This window comes from Equus przewalskii, chromosome 13 (genome assembly GCF_037783145.1).
Source record: "Equus przewalskii isolate Varuska chromosome 13, EquPr2, whole genome shotgun sequence".
Taxonomy (NCBI): Eukaryota; Metazoa; Chordata; class Mammalia; order Perissodactyla; family Equidae; genus Equus; species Equus przewalskii.
In genome coordinates, this window is record NC_091843.1 from 35,785,001 (window position 1) to 35,791,510 (window position 6,510).

At 50.9% G+C, this 6,510-nt stretch overlaps 1 protein-coding gene across 5 annotated transcripts in view; it reads right to left on the reverse strand.

The window, feature by feature from the left end:
- PURA (purine rich element binding protein A) overlaps window positions 1–6,276 on the reverse strand; it is an 81,873-nt gene extending 75,597 nt beyond the window's left edge. The window contains exon 1 of one of the 5 annotated variants that reach the window (XR_011525536.1): window positions 5,228–5,340. The gene's annotated coding sequence lies outside the window, so the exon portion shown is untranslated. Of the gene's footprint in view, window positions 1–67; window positions 236–5,227; window positions 5,630–6,134 lie in introns of those variants that run through there. The other 4 variants (XM_070570694.1, XM_070570692.1, XM_070570693.1 and 1 more) reach the window with 4 other exon arrangements.
- Between the last annotated feature and the right edge of the window lie 234 nt (window positions 6,277–6,510).

Sequence of the window (6,510 nt, forward strand, 5' to 3'; positions counted from 1 at the left end):
GGCAACAGCCAGACCCAGATCCAAACCCAGACAGGCCCACCCGCCGCCCGGCTGGGTTGTCCCCTACCGCAGAGCCCTGGCCGCAGAGGAGGGCGAGAAAGAAGAGAGGTGGTGCGGCGGTAACCCTTAGCTGCAGAAGGGGCTGCCGGGGATGAGGACGGGGATGAGGACGGGGCGCCGGCAGCAGTGGCGCGGAGCAGCAGACACCTAGCCTGTCCCTCCCCTTTCGCTCCCCTTGCTCTCGCCGCTCCCCCTCCCCGCGCACAGCAGCGGCTCTGGCCTCAGATGATCCCGCTCCCCCTCCCCCCAACCGCAGCCCCGCACAGTCGGGCGGGCGGGCGCACTCACCGGCGGGGGGGAGCCGAGCAGAGGACGGCAGCCGCACCAGGGCCGGGGTGCCCGCAGTGCCGGTTCCCATTTGCTCTGCCCTTCCCCCCAAGCAACAATCAAAAAGAAACCCCACACTCACCCAAAAACCTTCAACCAGCCCCCTTTGGGACCACGACTGACTGCCTGCCTCCCCCTCCTCCTTCCGAGATTTGGGGAAAGGGGGCACCCTGCTCAGGGCTGAGCCCAGCCTGGGGTGCCGGCCAGCTCTGCGGATGAACCAGGCCCTGCCGAGCCTTCAGCCCCTAGCCCACTCTTCCTCTCTGGAAGGACCCAGAATGGAGGAGAAAACCAAGCAGCCTTTAGGAAATTCACGAGCTAAAAATGTCAGGAATTTCCTGGGAAACGCAGTTCCTTACGGGATTCGGGATTCATTAATGCAGGTTCGCTAGCCCCTTACTCCTCCTCCCAGAAACTCCTAAGTGTCAAGGAGAGCCCCTACCTTTCAAAAAGTAAAACGTTAAATGATCGCTGGTTTTTAGGCAGACGGCTAGGTTACCGACCATTAATTAACCAATGAGTCTTTGGACAGTGACAGCTAAAGGGGGTGTCGTCTCAGAAATAATTGATTTCTCTCTTCCTAGATCTGAGGCATAATCTAGGGCCTATTTTCCTTCTTCCAGATAAATAGCGAATTCTCATACTCCCTCACTGCAGTCGTCCTAGCAGCTGTGGGAAAGCTAAGGCCTATCTCCAGGGGACCCCCTGCCTATGCCCCTACACTCTTCCCATCACCTTCTGCAGGGGGCTCAGAGGATACAGACGTTGTAGCCCTACTTCTGGCTTTCTCAAGCATGGATTGCTGCCTCCATTCTGAGAAGAGTGTGCCTATCCCGTCTGTGGGTTCCATTCCCATTGAACATCCCCTACCCTCTGAAGTAAAGTGACATGCTTCCCTCACTCTTAGCCCCAGAGACAGCTGAGTATATGGTTGTGCAAGCTTCCTGAAAAAAGAGAGGACTAATGATCAAGAAACCCAGCCCAGTCCAAGGCATAAGCCTTGTCAATATCTAAGCCCTCACAGCCCCCTAATATATCCCTTCACCTCCTAGTCAAACCTGCCTGTTAAGTGTTCACAGCTTCCTTTTTTTCTTAGCAAGGGCTCCACTCTACCTAGCTTAGCTACTTCAGCTCTAGGCTGACATTTGCTACTTCCCGCTAAAAAGGAAGAAACAGGGCAAAGCACCCTGGCTACCAAGAGCAAACTGGAGTGGTCCTGGGAACCAGCTCCAGAACCATCCATCTGTTAGTGGTCCCTGAAATGGCTCCCTGAAGGGGAGGCCCACTCTGAGAGAGAGAAATTCAGGCTTTGGGTCCCACAAAGAACTTCCCCTTAGTTTGCGAGCATCCTCTAGTACCGCGTAGAACCCATTCAGTGCTGATTTTTCTGCACTCTTTCCCCTGTCCCCAAGTCTGTCGGGAAAGGGACCTAGGAACTATTGGCGCACTTCCTACCGCTCAAAAATACCTGTGTGAAGAAGCGGCGGCTCCTCCAGGCTCGCACAGTAGCGATCAGGACCCTGGATAGACCCCGGCCCCAAACAGGGACGCAAAGGCTGAGTGGCAGGGTCTCCGCACAGAACGGGGCGGGGCATTACCGTTGCACTTGTGAGCTAAGGCTAAGATCTGGTTAAGTCCGATCTAGAAGAGGTACTACTCTTCCTCAAGGGTTTACCTTGCGCTGCTCCAAGCCCTTGCCCCCTCAGGACAGCTCAAAGCAGCAACAAGGCCAATGGGACTGCGATGAGGGGGCACGCGCCTGCCGGTCCCTGCCATTCTTCCATGCTAATGATCGCTTCCCCCAGAACAGAAAACTAGGGCTCTAAATTGCTCTCCTTCTTGGACCAACTTTGAAGTCTAAATTTCTTGCCCTTTCTCCCAAACATTTATGTCCAGGGATTCTGAAGCACTTTGAATTTGGGAATGCCCTGATTTTCTGAAAAAGTGACTGTCACCAGGAACTGAGTTCTAAGTTCCCCAGCGCAGAGGCAATTGATGAAATTTCCAGACAAAACACAAGTTAAATAAATACACGCTTAAACTGGGAATTTTAAGCTCAAATCCGCAAACAACTGAGACCTGGATCTCTCCACATAAATATATACTTATTTATGCTATTTAGTATATATGTATAAAATTTCTGCCATTATATACCAGCTTCTCACCTACTTTATAAATGTATCCGAAAAGCAAACAAGGTTAATAACGTCTTCTCCAAGATAATTCAATGATAAATTGTATATCTGGCACATTTTCACTACTCAAACAAGAGAGTTAATTTCAGGAAAGCCTACAAGTGTGGGCTTTTGGTCAGACTAGGGGGGTGGGTGGTGAAAGGCGGCTTTCCTTAGGTTATAGAATATAGTAGCCTTAAAAGGCACTCTGGGAAGAATGAATATTGACTCGGAGGAAAAGTCTTAAAACAGTCTTAAAACAAAAAGTTTAGAACCTTAAATAGAATTTCAAAGTTAGATTTGCATCCTAACTGAAAATCCACTAGAAAATTTGTGGATTTAAAATGACTTGTAACCATTTGTTAATTACCTAAACAATCTACTACCTTGGTAAATGAAAAGCCAGTTCGTGTCTAGCTGTGTGAATTTATTTTAAAACAAATAGTTGTAAAATTAAATTTATAATTTCAATATAATGTAGGAAAGACAAAGGGAAAACGAAATATATTAATATGCAGCAAAATATCCGTGTCAATGAAAAAAATCATCAAAAAAATTCCCTTTCTCCTCAAAGTTTGCTTACACTTAAAAATCGAATGTCTCTAGATTTCTTGTGCTCTTTTATTAACACTACACACACATTTTGAAAGAATAGAGATTGCTTAAAGACTATCTCTGTCTTTAACAAATTCTTACTAACAAAAAATTGTTCACAAGTGAAACAGACATTAGGCAGAACAAGAAAGAAAAAAGCCTCAATTTTCCTCCGCCTGAACTACAGGCGATTCTGAAATAATCTAACTCAGTTTTGGTTTTTAAAAGTAAAAATTAACACATATTTATAAAATAAACTTGGAGAGAGGGAATCTACCTCTGGGTAACAGACTCTTTTGATTATGGAGTTCCAACAGAAACAATACGCTGATTAATATTTCACAAAATCACAGATTTCAAAAATAAAAGAGAACATTAGAACTTACGTTTTCAAGTACTACTTAGGTTAAATGCCTGTCTTAAACCAGACAATTATCTTCAATACCCAAATCATTAAAACTAACTAGAATGCTGTACTGCAAGTGTTCAAAGTGGAGCAATTACCTTAAGGGAAACTCTCAAGTAAATCTTAACATTTAACAACAACAACAACACAAACAGTAATAATATTTCACCAATCATTTTTAAAAAGCATACCCCCTTTCTATATCTCACCTAATCTTTAAAATTATGCCTCTTCAATACTATTTTAATGTTTAGTGTTAAAGATATGAATTAAAAATTTAAAATCTGAAGAGAACAATCCATATGATACAATCCTCGCATTTCACAAAATGTTTTCCTTTTAAGCAGTTGCAGAAGAGTTAAATAAACGTAGCACACATTCTCAATTCGATAAAACACTCAGAGAACCCGACATTTTATGTACCCAAAAGGTCCAAACAGAACTGATGCAAATGTCAATAGCTCTCTCTCTTCCGGCTGATACTTAAATGGTTTTACTAGTACCCAAAGGAATGAAATCAGCAACTCTCTCCACACTCTAGTCAACACTCCAATTTTCAAAGCCTCAATTCGCAAACGCCAGTTTGGAAGGGGAGCAGTGGGGGTCTTGAAGGAATAAAAAAAATTCCTTTTCTCCTCTGACAGTCTACCAAAAGATGTCAAACCAAATTCAGCCTATAGTAAAGCACTGGGACCTCTCTTCCAAGGACACGGGACACAAGCATAGACACCGCTGCAAAAGGCTGTCCAAAAGCGCCTGACCCGAGAGAAACGTAAGGGGCCCAGATAAGAACGAATTAGAACCCTCAAAAGGGCCCCGCAGACAGCGGAAATGAAGGTGGCGTTTACAGGGGTAGACAGCAACGAACCAAAGAAAGTTGCCCCAGCCGGACGCTTGGGCCTTTCTTTATCCAAGTTTAAGCTCAAGGCAGATATATTTGTGGGGGTCCTTTCCCCTACAGACATCTCAGCCGCCTCCGGGACCCACTGTCACTCAAGGGGAAGACCCTCCAGCTTCACACCCGTTCCTTTCGCCCCCGGACAAAGGCAGAAGAGGCTGTCGAGCTGACCTAGCTGTGTGGGGCAGCAAGATGCCTAGTTCGGGCAACCCATCCTTTGGCCTGGCTTCATCTGCGATGTCAGCACCAATGTATTTTTTATTTTTACAACGCGCCCTGGGCGGGTGTATGCACCGCGGGGGGATTTGAACAGAGGAGAGGAGGGGTTGGTAGTGGAACCCAGAACCCTCCTTGCTCTCCCCTTCTGCCAGGGCTGCTGTGCAGGGAGTGTCGGCCACGTCTGGCGCACTGTCCCAGGCCCCGGACGAAGGCGGCCAGGGGAAATGGGGCTTTGGAATTGCTAAACCAACGGCACCATTTCATTGGTGGTCTCCAGCGCCTGCGAAGGTAAGATTGTCTTTTTTTTTTTTTTTTCTTAAGGGGCGTGTGATTTTGTTCTTTTCTGGAGGTGGGAGTTCGTTTATTCGTTCGTGCGCTACAGGGTGGGGGGGCGTTGCTGCACTGCCAGAGTCCCCGGAGGGAGGGTGCGGGGATGTCTAGAAAGGTACCGTAATTATTCCTGGGGCGTAAGAGGCCAATTAGAGGGGACGGGGTGGGCAGCGCCACGAGCTGTGGCAGTGGCAGCAGGGAAGATCGCGAGGGGCTTACCCGGGCGGGCGGGCGCTGTCCTGCCGCAGGTGAGGGAGGGCGCGGGCTGGAAGAAGGGAGGGCGCGCGCTAGGCAGGCGCGAGGGAGGGGGGAGGGGAGGAGGGCGCGCGCGCGCACACCTGTCCTGGACAGCCGCGCGAGCCTGGCTGCGCCTCACTCAGGCTCTGCCGGCTGAGGAGGGAGGAGGGCGGGCTGGCAGGCGGGGGCGGGACGCCGAGGGGAGGAGGAGGAGGCGGCTCGGACGGCTGGCTCGGCTCTCGCTCGTTCTCCCTCCCGCGGGCAAGCCCGGCTCACACCCTGCTTCTCCCGCTCACTCACAGCCCCCTTGGCTCTCCCTCCTCCTCCTCCTTCCCCTGCGGGATCCGCTTGCCGCCGCCGCCGCCGCCGACGGCAAGTCGTGGCAGCCAGACGTCGGCGCGTAACCCGGCGCTCCGTGCGTGACTCCGGGCGACGTCAGCGCGCGCTCCGCGCTACCCACCATCTCTCCCCCATCCTCCCCCCGTGGCTCGCGCCCTCCGCCCTCGCGTTCCTCCGTTTCAGTTGCCGCGGCGGCGGCCGCCGAGCGCGCTCCCTCCGCCCCCGTCTCGCGCGTGCGCGCGCCCTCCACCGTTGGCGCGTCAACAGCCGGCGGCCCAGGCCTTGAGGCGCGTCTGAGGAGAGAGCTGCCTGTGGCCTCTTTGCCCGCACTTCCTCCACCCACCGCCCGTAGCGCCCCCAGGAGGACTTATTCCTCTTTGGGCTGTGAAGGCCGAAGGCAGGCTCAGGCGGGGACAGAACCCAGTGGGGCCTGCGTCAGCTCCAACTTAGGCTCAGCGTCGCTGTCGGTGCCGCTACCACCCCGTCACCCTCCTCCCCGCCCTCGTCTCTCAGGAGGCAATAGGTCTTTCATCTCCCGGGAGGGTCTCACCTTGGCCTTCAGATGCCTGCCGAGAGGGGCTGGAAGGGCAGAATTAGCATAAAGAAGAAAGAGGCTAGACCACGTTTGGGTTCTAGCCCCAGGAATCCTTGACAGGAAGCGTGGGGCTGCTGCCCAGCCTCCCACGCAGTGTAGGTGAAACTGGGCCCCTTTGAGGGACTGTGACTAAGGACAAAATCCTGATAAATATTGTTTATGCGTCCTTGGGCCGAGAGGGAGAGAGTAAAAGGGACGAGTTAATTTTCATAAATTGCTATGCAAGGGCGAAATGCAGAACTATAAAATGTCCTTTAAGAGTTTTCTTGAAATCTTACCAAGTTTGACAAGATTTTTGGTGCGCGGTAACTTTTTTCCTCTCTTTGCTCTC